The sequence below is a fragment of the Taudactylus pleione genome, unplaced genomic scaffold (genome assembly GCF_031769625.1).
Source record: "Taudactylus pleione unplaced genomic scaffold, aTauple2 ptg001312l, whole genome shotgun sequence".
In the NCBI taxonomy this organism is placed as follows: domain Eukaryota; kingdom Metazoa; phylum Chordata; class Amphibia; order Anura; family Myobatrachidae; genus Taudactylus; species Taudactylus pleione.
In genome coordinates, this window is record NW_028285712.1 from 213,303 (window position 1) to 232,030 (window position 18,728).

Sequence of the window (18,728 nt, forward strand, 5' to 3'; positions counted from 1 at the left end):
GTTATATAGGGGGAGCAGACTCCAATGTTATATATGACAGGTGATGCACTGCAGACTGTTGTTATTATAATACAGCTTTGGCGCTGCATTATCTTTATACAGGTAGGTTAGATTTCAGTGTTACATATATTACAGGTGGAGCAGACTCCAGTGTTACATATATAACTTAAGCAGACCTATGTGCTGCATTACCATCATACAGGTGGATCAGCTTCCAGTGTTTCATATACTACAGGTGGAGCAGACTATTTTGTTACTTATCAAATACAGGTGGATCAGACATCAGTGTTGGTATAATACAGGTGGAGCAGACCCTGGTGTTACTATAATACAGCTGGAGCAGTCACTGCTCGGTGGGTAACAGACTATAGAGATAGGGAGGTGTCCGGTGCACTCAGACCCCCCATACAGAATGTATCAGCTGTAGCTGGTGGTCAGTACCCTCAGTAGGTGGTTATTAGTGTGGAAGTGACAGAATACACAGAGAGACACCATAGTGTACACCGGGTGATGTATAAGATGCACAGACGTCCTCTGTAATAGGCCCTGCTGACTCCTCACCTGTCTGACGCTTTCTTAGCTTTCTTTTCATTCCTCTAATTATTACCAACCTGTATGGAGCCGCCTCTGCTCCCAGCACTTTCTCTCTTACCATCATGTGTGTAAGGACCAGCGCCAGTCCTCAGGGATTCATGACAGTGCATGTTTTCCAGGTCTCCTTCCAGAATCACCAGTGAGATCATAAGTACCACCTATGGATCGTTTAGATTGTGTTAGTCAGTGATGCAGGCACCTCTGCTTCTGCAAGAAGATATGGAAAACATGCCCTTTTAAGAACCTTTCGGGGCTGGAGCTGGGAAACACTGTTCTAGATTCTCAGTTTGTAAGTGATTATCCTCCAAGAAATGCTTCAGCCTCTCCCCTGTGCTACATAAATATGGCCTGGAGAATTGTCACACATGGAACGTACATCCAACAGTGGTAGGCTTACTGTGGATTCCAGCATGATAGGGCATGCTGGGACTTATGGTCCCACTCCAGGTGCGGAGTCACAGACCATAAAACACTGCTGACACAGTAATTATTGCAGATGTGGGAGCAGAGAAAATAAGATGGATGATTGTACACAAGTCGCCCAGATATTAGGAGACAGAGGAATAGGGCAGTAGTGGGGGAGAGAGGCTGGCTGGGAGATGTGGTGCGCTATCGGGGGCATATAATGGGGGAGGGGGAGCAGAGAAGTAGGGAGAGATGATGGGGGCAGAGACTTTATCCCAGGTTACTGGGGAGAATGACCTGAGGGTGGAATGAGGAGGAAAAGGTGGGTGGGCTGTGAGGGATCTGGCCTGGGGAAATATCTTGTCATATGGTGTTGTGTACTTGTGTATATTATACTGTGTGTAGTAATCACTGGTTATCAGGTGTGTGACCTGTGTATAGTGATCAGTGTGTATCAGGTGTGTGACCTGTGTATAGTGATCAGTGTGTATCAGGTGTGTGACCTGTGTATAGTGATCAGTGTGTATCAGGTGTGTGACCTGTGTATAGTGATCAGTGTGTATCAGGTGTGTGACCTGTGTATAGTGATCAGTGTGTATCAGGTGTGTGACCTGTGTATAGTGATCAGTGTGTATCAGGTGTGTGACCTGTGTATAGTGATCAGTGTGTATCAGGTGTGTGACCTGTGTATAGTGATCAGTGTGTATCAGGTGTGTGACCTGTGTATAGTGATCAGTGTGTATCAGGTGTGTGACCTGTGTATAGTGATCAGTGTGTATCAGGTGTGTGACCTGTGTATAGTGATCAGTGTGTATCAGGTGTGTGACCTGTGTATAGTGATCAGTGTGTATCAGGTGTGTGAAATGGCTCAGGGAAGAGGAGGACTTAACAGGTATATATTACAAATACCCTGTGATATTTATTATAATATATTGATTACTCAGAGATACATGTAATCTGTGATGATTATTATATTTATTACTAGACACAAGAAGAACCAGAGAGTCTTTACTAGAAGTCACGTGAGGGTGAGACGTGTCCTGTATAAATCACTGAGGATGGACACAGACAGGACTCACATGACTGAGAGGATACTAAATCTAACCCTGGAGATCATCTACCTGCTGACTGGAGAGGTGAGGAGATCTGATAGTGTCACAGTGACATCACTTATATCTATAGTAATAATACAGGGACATGACTGGGGAGGTGAGGGGATCTGGGAGTGTCACAGTGACATCACTTATATCTATAGTAATAATACAAGGACATGACTGGGGAGGTGAGAGGATCTGAGAGTATCACAGTGACATCACTTATATACATAGTAATAATACAGGGACATGACTGGGGAGGTGAGAGGCTCTGGGAGTGTCACAGTGACATCACTTATATACATAGTAATAATACAAGGACATGACTGGGGAGGTGAGGGGATCTGGGAGTGTCACAGTGACATTACTTATATCTATAGTAATAATACAGGGACATGACTGGGGAGGTGAGGGGATCTGGGAGTGTCACAGTGACATCACTTATATCTATAGTAATAATACAAGGACATGACTGGGGAGGTGAGAGGATCTGAGAGTATCACAGTGACATCACTTATATACATAGTAATAATACAGGGACATGACTGGGGAGGTGAGAGGCTCTGGGAGTGTCACAGTGACATCACTTATATACATAGTAATAATACAGGGACATGACTGGGGAGGTGAGAGGATCTGGGAGTGTCACAGTGACATCACTTATATACATAGTAATAATACAGGGACATGACTGGGGAGGTGAGAGGATCTGGGAGTGTCACAGTGACATCACTTTTATCTATAGTAATAATACAGGGACATGACTGGGGAGGTGAGGGGATCTGGGAGTGTCACAGTGACATTACTTATATCTATAGTAATAATACAGGGACATGACTGGGGAGGTGAGAGGATCTGGGAGTGTCACAGTGACATCACTTTTATCTATAGTAATAATACAGGGACATGACTGGGGAGGTGAGGGGATCTGGGAGTGTCACAGTGACATCACTTATATCTATAGTAATAATACAGGGACATGACTGGGGAGGTGAGGGGATCTGGGAGTATCACAGTGACATCACTTATATCTATAGTAATAATACAGGGACATGACTGGGGAGGTGAGAGGATCTGGGAGTGTCACAGTGACATCACTTATATCTATAGTAATAATACAGGGACATGACTGGGGAGGTGAGGGGATCTGGGAGTGTCACAGTGACATCACTTATATCTATAGTAATAATACAGGGACATGACTGGGGAGGTGAGGGGATCTGGGAGTGTCACAGTAACATCACTTATATCTATAGTAATAATACAGGGACATGACTGGGGAGGTGAGGGGATCTGGGAGTGTCACACTGATATCACTTATATCTATAGTAATAATACAGGGACATGACTGGAGAGGTGACTGCTGGGAATGGGACGTTATACAGTAACACCAGGGGATGTGTATGGGTGATGACTGGAGAGGTGACTGCTGGGAATGGGACATTATACAGTAACACCAGGGGATGTGTCTGGGTGATGACTGGGGAGGTGACTGCTGGGAATGGGACGTTATACAGTAACACCAGGGGATGTGTCCTGGTGATGACTGGAGAGGTGACTGCTGGGAATGGGACATTATACAGTAACACCAGGGCATGTGTCTGGTTGATGACTGGAGAGGTGACTGCTGGGAATGGGACATTATACAGTAACACCAGGGGATGTGTCTGGGTGATGACTGGAGAGGTGACTGCTGGGAATGGGACATTATACAGTAACACCAGGGCATGTGTCTGGTTGATGACTGGAGAGGTGACTGCTGGGAATGGGACATTATACAGTAACACCAGGGGATGTGTCTGGGTGATGACTGGAGAGGTGACTGCTGGGAATGGGATATTATACAGTAACACCAGGGGATGTGTCTGGGTGATGACTGGAGAGGTGACTGCTGGGAATGGGACATTATACAGTAACACCAGGGGAAGTGTCTGGGTGATGACTGTAACATTGCGTATGTCAGGTTCCTATAAGGTGTCGGGATGTCACTGTCTATGTCTCCATGCAGGAGGGGGAGATGTATTACACAGGGCTGTGGGGTCGGTGTTACTAATAGGAGTCTGACTTGAAGGTTTGGCTTCCCGACCCCACAGCCCTGATATCAAAGCTCCTAAAGAGTGGAGAGTTTCTCAGAGCAACCAATCAGCTGTGAGCTAGCATTTATCATATACATTCTATAAAATAAAAGGTGGATGTTGATTGGTTGCTATGGGCAACTTCTCTACTCGTTCACTCTTAAGAGGCTATGATAAATCTCCCCAAGGTCTCTTAGAAGCCTGGGGTCTGATTTAGACCTGTACACAAACCCGATGGTGGGTGGACGGCGCATGTACTGCGATATCACTGCCACCCCGGATTACAGTGCCCTGGACACCTTCGCCTGATTGACAGGCTGCATCCATTTGTGGGTGGGGGGTGGCCGTGTGGTCTTCTGTCCACACCTTCATCAGGTTTTAAGCTTTTGATATGTTTGCCTCTCAGGATGCTTCCTTTGGGCGGTGGATTCTCCTTTCTGCTCAAGAGCGTCCTCACCCTTAGGGAAAACTGCTTTACTGCACATGGTATCCCTGTTTATCCTCATGGAGCCTGAAGAAGAAAATAAGAGTTATGATAGACTTACCTTAGTTAACTCTTTGTCTTCGAGGGTCTACAGGGCACCCACCCTGACACACCTTGCTTCAATGGGTAAATTTTTCTCAGGGTCACTGATTACCTCATCTTTGTGACAGTGTATCTGGTGTATAAGTTTGTGCCCCTTCCATACGTTGCACAGAAGTAATGACACAGGGATACAGGAAATGTGCACATAAGGTACCAGGGGTGGTAATAAGCCCCTATACTGGAGCAGAGGTAACTTTTTGGACAAAGGAAGCACAGCCCTCAGTGACAGAACTTAGCAGAGGCAGCTGGATGACCTCACTAGTCATTACCACTGGGATATATTATCCTCTGCTGATTCTCAGTGTGCGACACGTTCTCCACACAGCCATGTAATAAATGTATTATTATACTCACTGATAATTACATTTCATCATAGAGACCCCATGTCAGCCTTTACAATGGGATAACATCCCTCCCCCTATAGTTTAGATAGGACATTTTCTAGGGACAGTCCACCTGCTGGTATATATCCTCACTCCCCCCTTCCTCTGTGTCTTTCCAGTGTCTCCGTATAATTGGTTCCTGGAAAACACTACAAGGGGAGGATATTCTGAAGGCTGCCATGGGGTCTCTATGAAGAAATGGAATTATCGGTGAGTGTAATTTGCTACTTTCTTCTCTGATCCCCCCCATGGCAGACATCACAATGGGAAATACCAAAGCAGAATAAGGGTCGGGTCAGTAACGCCAACAAGATACTTTATCATGCCAAGTTATTCAGCAAGTGCCCTGTGCAGAACATGACCCCCAAAGTGGGCGGTAGAAATATTAAGGGGTCTATGTACTAAGACTTCGAGAGAAAGAGGTAAAGTGGATGAAGATAAAGTACCAACCAATCAGCTCCTAAATGCCATTTTTCAAACAGCCTGTAAAGTGACAGGAGCTGATTGGTTGGAACTTTATCTCTCTATAAGGCTTAGTACAAAGACTCATAAGAGCATAATGTTTAGAGAACATATGAATTGAAGACCATGTGGCTGCTTCACACATATCCCTCACTGAAGCTTGAGTTTCCTTACCCATGAAGTAGCCATTGCCCTAGTTGAATGTGCCTTCATCACAACTGGAACCTTCCGACCGTCATTTTTGTACAGGAATATGATCAGCTCTCTAATCCATCTGGAAATGGTTTTGTGGGAGCATAACCTTTTATAATTCCACCTGGAATAACCAACAAGTGTTTGAATTTTCTAATATCTTTCATTGTTTCTCCAACGTTTGTCATTTTTCCTCCTTTTCATTCTGAGGCTCAGGATAAAATGAGGGTAATATGATCCCTTGATTCCAATTGAAAGATGTTACCACCTTAGGTAGAAAGGCTGGGTTTGTTCTCAATACCACCTTATCGGGCAGAACATTTAAGTAAATCAAGAATAATTATTCTCAGTGCTTGTTCCATGCCTAAGCTCAATTACCACCACACCTGCTGCAGAATCATTAAGAGGTAATTGCCCACCTCATACAAACACTAGACTAGACTATACAAATATAATTCTGCGCTGGTATGATTCATAACAAAATATTTATTCAATAATACATAAAATCAAGTAAGGTTGTTTTGCCCACAAAGGTTGCAACTCACTGAGAAGAAATACAATTTTCCAAGTCAGAAATTTTAATGGAACATCCTGTAAAGGTTGGAATGGATGCATCATTAGGGAATTTAAAGCCAAGTTCAAGTCCTAATGAGCTACAAAAGATTTGATGGTTGGACGGATTCTTTTAATAGCCTGGCAGAATCTTTTAATGAAATCTTCTTCTGACAGCCTTCTATCCAATAGGACACTCAATGCTGCTTGATAGGTGAAATTGTCTGACTTTTTGAAAACCTCTCATGTAGGAATTGCAAGACTTGCAGAGTTATTGGCTTGGTAACCTCCTCAGCAGACCCTTTCCAGGTAATAAATCTCTTCCAGACTTTATCATTTCTTCCCTGCTTGCAGCAGGACTTGGATTACTTGGTCGGTTAGGCCTTTATCCTTCAACTGGTTCCGCCTAATCTCCATGCCTTCAGAGTTTTTGTGGGTATGGGTGGTTAACTGGCCCCTGATGTAGAAGATCTGGCCTCACTGGCAGAGTCCACAGCTCCTGTACTGCCAAGAACATGGCAGTTGCAAACCACACTCTCCTTGGCCAGAAAGAAAGAATCGCCACTACCTCCACCTGGTCTTCTCATCTGTTTTAAAACTCAAGCTATTATTGGGAATGGCGGGAAGATATAACCCAGTTGGAACTTCCATTGTATTGAGAGAGCATCCACTGCTTTTGTCTCAGGAAGATAATATTTGGAAAATAAGTTTTCTACCTTCCTGTTGAGATGTGTTGCCATCAAGTCCACATCAGGCTGGCCAAATTTGTTTACAATCATTCGGAACACGTCGCCATTCATCTCCCGCTCTCCTGGAAGAAGAACTTTCCTGCTGAGGAATTCTGCCAATACATTCTGTTTCCCAGGCACATGCATTGCTGTTAGAGATTTCAGATTCTTTTCTGCCAATCTCATAATTTTTGCTGTGTCCTGCATTAATAAAATACTTCTTGTTTATGATTCAGATGCCCCATAACAGTTAGGGTTAGGCACTAAGGGGGGAGGGTTAGGTTTAGGATGCGGGGAGGGGGAGGTTAGGTTTAGGCACTGGGGAGGGAGGGTTAGGGTAGGGGTTAGTGTTACTATACTTACATATGGGTGTCAGGATTCTCACTGTTGAACTTCCACTGTCGGTATTTTGACCAGCGGCATCTTGACCGGCAGGAACTCATGGCCTATAACTTTTAGCCTCAATTGTTGTCTGGAGGATGTAGGCAAAGAAAATCTATTCCTTCTATCTTGCGGCAGCCTGACTGATTTTTCAAAAGATGATCTCTGTGTCATAGCATCAAGTTCAGCGCTAAATAGTAAGGTACCTTCAAACGGTAATGTTGCCAGCCTATTCGTGGAATGGGCATCTGCCACCCAAGCTCGTATTCATAAAGCTCTCCTTTCTGGTACACACCAGACACTAGAGACCTTGCTGAGAAAGATGTCACATCCAGAGATGCTTCACATAGGAATTCTATGGCCTTTTGCATAATCTACAAATGTCTCATTATATAAGGCTTAGAAATCTTCTCCTCTAGATCCATATGCATATTAGAACTCCGCAGCCTAAGGGACCTAGCTACTGAGGCTGTCGCCACTCCAGATTTTAAAGACGCCACAGAAGAAATGTGCAATCTTCTAAGAGAATTTTCCATTCTTCTGTCCATAGAACCACAAAATGTTGCACCATCTTCCCAGGGTATCGTAGTTCTAGAAGTCTGCCACAGCTGCATCTACCTTAGTCACTACACACCAATTAAGGAACTGATCACCCCTAAAGGGATACATATGCTCTATCCAGGACAATTTTTCTTGTCTCCTATCCAAATTCTGCCACTCCTTAGAAATTAACTCTTTCATTACTCTATGCACAGAAAATCATTGACCTTTTTCTATCCTATCCTCAAATAACGGATCGTGTTCCCCTGAAGGAACCACAGCTGCTTTATAATTCATGGTTTTCTAGATATTTTTTTTAGCATACTTTCAACCAGGTCAACATTAAACATTCTAGCTTATTCCCTTATCTCAACGGATTATTCACTGGAAATGTCACATAATTCATCTTCCAAAGGCTCCTCTGAGGAAACTGCACCATCATAATTTAGGGGGATGTAGTCAATTTACCTCCGATCAGGATGCCGGCAGTCAAAATCCCAGTGCTGGAATCCCAACATCAGTTGAGATGCCGACGCCTGGAATCCTGACAGCCAGCAGCCCGATCGTAAGTATAGCGGGCCGGGTAGTTGTTTGCAGCGGGGGAAGGTTATGTTTAGGCACCACGGGGAGGCTAGGGTTAGGCTGTGAAGAGGGGGGCTTAGGGTTATGCACCCCCAGGGGGAGTTAAGGTTAGGCACAAAGGGGGGAGGGTTAGGCACTAACCGGAAGAATTAGAGTTTGGGGTAGGGAGGGTTAGGATGCAGGAAGGAGGGTTAGGGTGTGAATGGGCTGGGTTGATACTTATCTGGCCCCTTTCGGGATTCTGAGCATCTGAATGCCGCTGTCGTTCTCCCATACCTATCCCTAATTTAGGATAGTTTGAGATCTAGACCTTTTTTTTCATAATTCTTTGATCATTCAAAATACAATTTAGTACATAAGAAAAAAACGGGTCAGAGAGACCCAATACAGACCAAATTTTATAAACAATACTAAACAAAGAAAAGAAAAATAAAAGCTACTCAAAATACTTGGTAGAAAAGAGAGGGGTAAACAGAGGGTAAGAGAGGAGGAAGGAGGGGGGAAGAGGAGACGACACATCTTCCAAAGAACCAATACATATCAAACATCTTCTGGACGGTAATCATCAGTCGTTGCCCATGGGTCGCTGTACAGAGTGTGTGGAAGAAAGAGGGGGACTATACTCAGCAGTCAGCCAAGGAGTCCAAACTTGAGAAAAAACAGGCCCTCGATCATGGAGGTAATAAGTTATCTCCTCCATGGTCGCAACATGCCAAATCTGATCCCTAAGTACAGAGAGGAGTGGTGGGGAGGTCTTTTTCCAATTTAGAGCGATAAGGGATTTTGCTGCTGCGAGGATGTGTGCAGCCAATTTTTTTTGAAAATTTGCCAATATTCGGGGGTGAATAGAACAATAAAAATATCCAAGGATCTTTTTGAAATTGGAGCTTCCAGAAGAGAATTTAGTAGTCCCAGAACTCGCAAGTGGGTCGATGTTATGGACTGAGCATGCGCACGACGGAGGGAGCTCCGTCGTGCGCATGCGCCAGACGAGACGAGCGAAGGAAAGTCCTTCGCTCGTTGTGTCCGATCAAAGGGGGCGTGCTGTCAATGTTGATTGACAGCACGCCCCCTTTGGTGGGCGTGCCGGGGGCGTGCCTCCCTGACGGGGGCGTTCCCACGGGAACGCCTCCCGTCAGAAGCCGGCCCACTGACATCACTAGTGATGTCAGTGGGAGTGATTTTGGCTCTGATAGAGCCAAAATCACTCCGGAGCTTGCGGTTGAAAACCTCAACCGCAGGCTCCGGCTCGCAAATTCGATGGTCTCGACCATCGCGACCATCACAATGCACGCTCGTATAGCCTGTGGGTGGTGACCCACAGCTATACGAGCGTCCAGGAGGACGCTCCATGAAAATGGAGCCCGGCCCTCATTCAGAGCGTACGGCTCTGAATGAGGGCCATAGTGCCCCTGCAGCCACAGTCCCGCCAACAATCGGGTGAAGAAGATAGAAACATTCTATGAAGTCTTTCAGGAGTATAATACCACCTATAATAAATTTTATATGCAGTCTCCTTGATTTTGGTTGCAATAGAACTTTGGCTATCCCAGTCTCATGTCGCCCCAAGCCTCATCATTCGGAGGAGATCCAAGATCTGAGATCTAGACCTTTTAACACTCTGCATCCCCAAAAGCTCTTCTCTGGACACACAAGTTTTCTTCATCCATTCCATTGACTCCTGAAGCTGCTTAGACTGATTAGCAATAGAAACTGGATTGTCCTCACAATCCCCACACAAAGTTTTATCCAGAGTCCCAGGAAAAATCGTATCACAGACAGCACATGTTAAGGATAAATGCTTCTCCTTAGCCCCTTTTTTCTAGGTCCTTAAGTTACTGCAGACACACTGAATATAACAATAAAACCTGTCACTACCTAAAAATAACAGAGTAAAACCAAGCTCTTTAGAAAAGGACTTACCACTTTTGGGCATTATAATGCTTATGGGGAAAGGTTCTTTATCCATTTCTTAACAGAGGTTCAATCCAGTAAGCAGCTCAGTAGCAATTCACAGCCACAACTCCGTTACTATGTTTGCTCTGTGGTAGCCGGCGTCATCTATAAAGAGGCAGAGTTCCCTTGGTTAGCTGCTGCACATGCGCGACCTGACCCGCTCGGCATCCTGGGACACATCTAACCTGCTGTGCACTGTGGGTCTTCCACGATCCCTGAAGTAGCAGGGAACTGCTCTGTTCATACACCCGATGGCCCGGCTCTACAGCAGCCACATGGGTAAGTCAAATGGCCGCTTGGATAGAAAGTTCCAGCCCCTCCAGCGGCAGTATGGGCAGGAATCTGAAAAGGCCACGCTCCCAACACCGTGGCCATTGTCCAGGGTGACTGTTAGTACACTCCCGGCAGCACACTTTTTGGGCAGGATTCTGTAAAGGCCACACTCCCAGGGGCTGTATTCTCTCCCTCGAGGTGCCACCCCGCACAGTCACGGGAAACACACCTATGCTGGCTAAAAAAGGGAGGTAACCCCTGACAGAAAAAAATAAACTTTCCTACACAATCTCCACTCACTACGAGACAGAAGAAAAGACACAGAGGGAAGAAGAGGAGTGAGGCTATATACCAGCAGGTGGGCGGTCCCTAGAAAACATCCTGTCTAAGCTATAGGAGGTGGAATGTTATCCCATTGTAACGGTTGTCACGGGGGATCGTAGAAAAAAAATTATTAGTATGCAGCATATGTTGCTTTATATGTTTCTTTGTAGTCCTCGCTATTGTATAGCCTTTGTACGTCCTATGGTCAGGGCTGCCAAGGAGGACTAAAGGCGAAAACAGTGATTTATGTACCTGATAATTCCTATTTCTCCCAGCACTCCATGGCGGCCCAGTGTTCCCACCTATCTTGGTTCATATTATATATTTCTAGCTTGGGAAGTTTTTCAAAGACACAGGGCCTGATTCAGACGCGCTCGCAAGCGGGTCGATGTTTGGCCACTGCGCATGCGCACACCGGAGCTGGCTCCGACGTGCACATGTGCGAGACCCGGATAGCAACGGGCGCTCTGTCACTACAGGTCTCGCACCAAAGCGGGGCAGCTGTCGATTTTGATTGACAGCTTGCCCCATTTTGGAGGCGGGCAGGGGGGGTGGCTGGCCAAACGGAGGCGTTCCCGAAGGAACGCCTGCCATTTGGGGGCGGCCCCACTGACATCACGAGTGATGTCAGTGGGTGAGCTTCCGGCTCTAATAGAGCCGAAAGCGCACTGGGGCTTGCGGGAACGAGACCCTACCACAAGAGTCTAGTCGCTAGTCGCGATGGTCGAGACCATCACCTGGCCGCTCGCAATAGCTGTGGGTGGTCACCCACAGCTAAGCGACCGACCAGGAGACCGCACAAAAAAAAAAAGAAAAACGCCAGCTCTGAATCAGGCGCACAGTGTGTCAAATAACCTGGGTGTAAACTTAACCAGTGAGGTTAAGGGGAGGATTTCAGTGGCAATAGCGGGCAGACATACACCAGCTGGGACCTGTATACTATCTGCAGGAGGAGCAGAACAGGGTAGTCACACACCAGCTGGGATCTGTACACTGTATCAGCAGGAAGAGCAGAAGCGGGTAGTCACACACCAGCTGGGACCTGTACACTATGTGCAGGAGGAGCAGGAGCCGGTAGTCGCACACTAGCTGGGATCTGTACACTGTATCAGCAGGAAGAGCAGAAGCGGGTAGTCACACACCAGCTTGGATCTGTACACTGTATCAGCAGGAAGAGCAGAAGCGGGTAGTCACACACCAGCTGGGATTTGTGCACTGTATCAGCAGGAAGAGCAGAAGCGGGTAGTCACACACCAGCTGGGATCTGTACACTGTATCAGCAGGAAGAGCAGAAGCGGGTAATTACACACCAGTTGGGATTTGTACACTGTATCAGCAGGAGGAGCAAACGCGAGTAATCACACACCAGCTGGGATCTGTACACTGTATCAGCAGGAGGAGCAGAAGCGGGTAGTCGCACACCAGCTGGGATCTGTACACTGTATCGGCAGGAAGAGCAGAAGTGGGTAGTCGCACACCAGCTGGGATCTGTACACTGTATCAGCAGGAGGAGCAAAAGCGAGTAGTCACACACCAGCTTGGATCTGTACACTGTATCAGCAGGAAGAGCAGAAGTGGGTAGTCACACACCAGCTGGGATTTGTGCACTGTATCAGCAGGAAGAGCAGAAGCGGGTAGTCACACACCAGCTGGGATCTTTACACTGTATCAGCAGGAGGAGCAAACGCGAGTAGTCACACACCAGCTGGGATCTGTACACTGTATCAGCAGGTGGAGCAGAAGCGGGTAGTCGCACACCAGCTGGGATCTGTACACTGTATCGGCAGGAAGAGCAGAAGCGGGTAGTCGCACACCACCTGGGATCTGTACACTGTATCAGCAGGAAGAGCAGAAGCGGGTAGTCACACACCAGCTTGGATCTGTACACTGTATCAGCAGGAAGAGCAGAAGCGGGTAGTCACACACCAGCTGGGATCTGTGCACTGTATCAGCAGGAGGAGCAAAAGCGAGTAGTCACACACCAGCTGGGATCTGTACACTGTATCAGCAGGAGGAACAGAAGCGGGTAGTCACACACCAGTTGGGATCTGTACACTGTATCAGCAGGAAAAGCAGAAGTGAGTAGTCACACACCAGCTGGGATCTGTGCACTGTATCAGCAGGAAGAGCAAAAGCGAGTAGTTACACACCAGCTGGGATCTATACACTGTATCAGCAGGAGGAGCAAACGCGAGTAGTCACACACCAGCTGGGATCTGTACACTGTATCAGCAGGAAGAGCAGACGCGGGTAGTCACATACCAGCTGGGATCTGTACACTGTATCAGCAGGAAGAGCAGAAGCGGGTAGTCGCACGCCAGCTGGGATCTGTACATGTATCAGCAGGAAGAGCAAAAGCGGGTAGTCACGCACTAGCTGGGATCTGTACACTGTATCCGCAGGAAGAGCAGAAGTGAGTAGTCACACACCAACTGGGATCTGTGCACTGTATCAGCAGGAAGAGCAAAAGCGAGTAGTTACACACCAGCTGGGATCTATACACTATCAGCAGGAGGAGCAAACGCGAGTAGTCACACACCAGCTGGGATCTGTACACTGTATCAGCAGGAGGAGCAAACGCGAGTAGTCACACACCAGCTGGGATCTGTACACTGTATCAGCAGGAAGAGCAGACGTGGGTAGCCACACACCAGCTGGGATCTGTACACTGTATCAGCAGGAAGAGCAGAAGCGGGTAGTCACACACCAGCTGGGATCTGTACACTGTATCAGCAGGAAGAGCAGAAGCGGGTAGTCGCACGCCAGCTGGGATCTGTACACTGTATCAGCAGGAGGAGCAAAAGCGAGTAGTCACACACCAGCTGGGATCTGTACACTGTATCAGCAGGAGGAACAGAAGCGGGTAGTCACACACCAGTTGGGATCTGTACACTGTATCAGCAGGAAGAGCAGAAGTGAGTAGTCACACACCAGCTGGGATCTGTGCACTGTATCAGCAGGAAGAGCAAAAGCGGGTAGTCACGCACCAGCTGGGATCTGTACACTGTATCCGCAGGAAGAGCAGAAGAGGGTAGTCACACACCAGCTGGGATCTGTACACAGTGCAGAAACACCAGCACTTATGGATGTTTTCCAGTTAATATAAAGTGACCATGCTTCTGTCTCCACACTCTGGCCCTCATTCAGAGGCGGTCGGAGGATGCAAGCGGTCGCTCAGAAACTGGGCGACCGCTTGCATCCTGACCGGCCGCCTCTGTTTCAGTCGTTAGGCTGTGGGTTTACACCCACAGCTCTAATGACCGCTAGGGTGATGGTCGCGATGGTCAGCGACCATCGGGGCTTACGACGAGACCCTAGGGTAGGGTCTCACTTGTCGTAAGCCCTGGAGAGCTTCTGGCTCTGTCAGAGCCGGAAGCTCTCCACTGACATCACTAGTGATGTCAGTGGGGCCTCCCCCAAACGGCAGGCGTTCCCATGGGAACGCCTCCGTTTGGGCTGCCACCCCCCCAGCCCACCTTCCAAACGGGGCGAGCTGTCAATCAACATCGAAAGCTCGCCCCCTTTGGAAAGAGACCCGCTACGACCGGCGCTGTCGGTCGTAGCGGGTCTCACGCATGCGCACGAAGGAGCCGGCTCCCTCGTGCGCATGCGCACTGGACAAACATCGAGGCGGCCGTTCGGTCGTAGATCGTACGGCCGCCTCTGAATGAAGCCCACTGTACCTCATAGTATCCAGTGTCCCTCAGAGGACTGAGATAGAAGGATACATAATGTAAGTATAGAAATCCAATATTTTATTTTCTGACCTGTGTGCATCTAATACACAAATATTCTTAATGGAACATACATTTTTAATGTGTTATTATTTTATGGGTCATTTAGAGTGAAGATCTGACTGATATCAAAGTAGAAGATGTAGAGGGAGAAGAAAAGACGTATGTGACTGATATGAAGACAGAAGATATAGAGGGAGAAGAAGAGATGTATGTGACTGATATCAAAGTAGAAGATGTTGAGGGAGAAGAAAAGACGTATGTGACTGATATGAAGGCAGAAGATATAGAGGGAGAAGAAGAGATGTATGTGACTGATATCAAAGTAGAAGATATTGAGGGAGAAGAAAAGACGTATGTGACTGATATAAAGGCAGAAAATATAGAGGGAGAAGAAGAGACGTATGTGAGAAGTGATCAGCAGTGTAAGAAGGAGGAAATCCCTACAGATATCAGCACAGGTGAGTAATAAACACTTATTACAGAATAGTCACATTCTCTGCACCATGATATAGTGTTCAGTTAGATTTTAACCATCTTATTATATGTGTGGAGTTTGTGTGTTCTACCCGTTTTGAGTGGATTTCCTTTCAAATCCCCCAAAAATACTGGTATGTTAATTGACTTCTCACACAATGCACCTGTGTGTTCGGGTATTTAGATAGTAAGCTCCAATGTGTGTGGCACATGTTAATAACTACATATCTTGCATATAGCACTAAGATTGGCTTATTATAAGTAAACATGAATAATAATTCAGTCACTACAATCTCTTATTCTACACCCTCCTCTGCCCCTATTATAATCCTGCTTTCCTCCCTTACATCATGTCACTGTGTGTTACCAGACCAGAGATCTGACCAGTCTCCTCCCCACACTCTCTGGTGTATGTCATACATCAGGAGCCATCAGCCTCTATTATACTCCTGCTCTCCCCCTCACATCATGTCACTGTGTTACCTGCCCAGAGATCTGACCAGTGTCCTCCCCACACTCTCTGCTGTATCTCATACATCAGGAGCCATCAGCCCCTATTATACTCCTGCTCTCCCCCTCACATCATGTCACTGTGTGTTACCAGCCCAGAGATCTGACCAGTCTCCTCCCCACACTCTCTGGTGTATCTCATACATCAGGAGCCATCAGCACCTATTATATTCCTGCTCTCCCCCTCACATTATGTCACTGTGTGTTACCAGCCCAGAGATCTGACCAGTCTCCTCCCCACACTCTCTGGTGTATCTCATACATCAGGAGCCATCAGCACCTATTATACACCTGCTCTCCCCCTCACATCATGTCACTATGTGTTACTAGCCCAGAGATCTGACCAGTCTCCTCCCCACACTCTCTGGTGTATCTCATACATCAGGAGCCATCAGCCCCTATTATACTCCTGCTCTCCTCCTCACATCATGTCACTGTGTGTTACCAGCCCAGAGATCTGACCAGTCTCCTCCCCACACTCTCTGGTGTATCTCATACATCAGGAGCCATCAGCCCCTATTATACTCCTGCTCTCCTCCTCACATCATGTCACTGTGTGTTACCAGCCCAGATATCTGACCAGTCTCCTCTCTCTGGTGTATCTTGTATATCAGTACATGGGATGTCACTATAATGATTAAATCACTGGCTAAGGTAATGAGACCCCATGATCCTTCTCATGCACAGCTACATGTAATAGCCATTATCTTACTTGAGTAATATGTGACTGATTTTCAATGTGCTGCATACTACACATCACAATGCACATGTCACATGAACTCCACCTTCTCACACACACACAGAGCTATAACCACACACCCGTCATTGCACAATGGCTTCCTCCAGTCTCTCTGCTTAGATGCTCTGTACTGTTGCGCTTTATCTGCTGACCTGTCTCTGAATCCTGCTCTGTCCTTCTGTTTTGCTTTTTCTGCTGTTGCCCGTCTGTGCCCTGCGCCTTTCTAGTACCCTGTCCCTCTGCCTCCCCCGCGTTACACCTGTGCCATTCCCCTACCCTGTTCTGCTGCCTCCCCCGCTCTGTGCCCTGCGCCATTCCGTTACCCTGTCCTGCTGCCTCCTCCACTCTGTGCCCTGTGCTATTCCCCTACCCTGTTCTGCTGCCTCCCCCACTCTGTGCCCTGCGCCATTCCGCTACCCTGTCCTGCTGCCTCCCCTCTCTGTGCCATGTACCATTCCCCTACCCTGTGCTGCTGCCCCCCGCTCTGTGCCGCCATCATTCTGTGTTGCTCTGTCCTATCGCTCTCCTTCCCTCTCAGCGGTTATATACAGTGACTCATTACCCTAATTTAGTAACATGACTCTGGTGGGGCTACTCTCCCTGAGGATGACCAGAGGACCATATAGAGGCTGATTTTACTACATATATATCCTGGGGAACTTTGTGTAGTGACGCAGTTGGTGATTAGCCCACATGTTTCCCGTGTGTATGTGTGAGGGCGGTATAGATGGATATTGTGGCTAATGAGGCTTCCTGCTCTGTGATGAAGGCTAGGGAACGTTACCCAGCAAAGTCTGCATTCGGGGTGAGATTTCCATTGGTGATGTACCATCTTCATATCTATGTGGAGTTTGTATGTTTTTCCTTCAAACCCTCCAAAAATCATAGTGGTAGGTTGCTTGGCTTCTGACACAAAATTATCTTAGTGTGGGTACATGTGTATCCATGTGGTAGGGATTCTAGATTTTAAACTCCACTGGGGCAGGGACTGATGTGAACGGACAAATATTCTTTGTAAAGTGCTGGTAATGTGTGTGAGCTGTATAAAGATCTCATAATACATTTATTGTATTCCCAGCAGATGGACGCACAAGCAGGAATGACTTGGAGGGAGATCTCATCTTGTCTACAGATATTAAGATAGAAGATAACATCACACAGGAATCTCCAGGAGACAAATCAGTTATACTTAATAAACATCCAGTACCTCACAGTGCAGATATATCATCTGATCCCTCTAATCATGAGGACTGTTCTCCTGATACCTCAGCTTTTGTTACACATAGTGCAGCTCATACACCTGCTACAGTGTTTGCCTGTTCTGAGTGTGGGAAATGTTTTACATGTAAATTGTTTCTTCTTACACATGAGAGACGTCACACAGGTGAGAGGCCATTTCCATGTCCTGAGTGTGGGAAATGTTTTACACGGAAATCACATCTTGTTAGACATGAAAGACATCACACTGGTGAGAGGCCATTTCCATGTCCTGAGTGTGGGAAATGTTTTACACAGAAATCACATCTTGTTACACATAAGAGACATCACACAAATGAGAAGCAATTTCCATGCTCTGAGTGTGGGAAATATTTTACACGGAAATCATATCTTGTTAGACATGAGAGAATTCACACAGGTGAGAAACCATTTCCATGTTCTGAATGTGGGAAATGTTTTACACAGAAATCAGATCTTGTTACACATCAGAGAAGTCACACAGGTGAGAAACCATTTCCATGTTCTGAGTGTGGAAAATGTTTTACACAAAAATTGCATCTTGTTAGACATCACCTATCACATAGGAGAAAAGCATTTTTCTGAGCTGATACAAAACAGCGTTGTAGCAACACTCCAGCCACACAGTAACAGTTTAAGTTATCCATCCGCAGATAATTGGGATGTGTGTCAATATAAAAAGAGGAGGGCTATACAGTGCTAGAGAAAACTAAACAATGATACATAATTAATATAGGGCTTGATAAAGATGCAATAAAAATTTATAGTATTTAATAGTAACACCCCTAGGGGCAGTGGCAGATTTCACTATCTGTGTCATCAGTAGGTGATCTGGATGTGCTAACTGAATTCGCTTCACTAAGATGGTTTCAACTAATTAAACTCATCACTATCACCTGATATCT

At 46.6% G+C, this 18,728-nt stretch overlaps 2 pseudogenes; one reads left to right on the forward strand and one right to left on the reverse strand.

The window, feature by feature from the left end:
• Positions 1 to 18,493, forward strand: part of LOC148443287 (uncharacterized) — a 223,309-nt pseudogene extending 204,816 nt beyond the window's left edge.
• On the reverse strand, positions 7,453 to 8,342 carry LOC148443292 (lamina-associated polypeptide 2-like; annotated as a pseudogene).
• Positions 18,494 to 18,728: the final 235 nt, after the last annotated feature.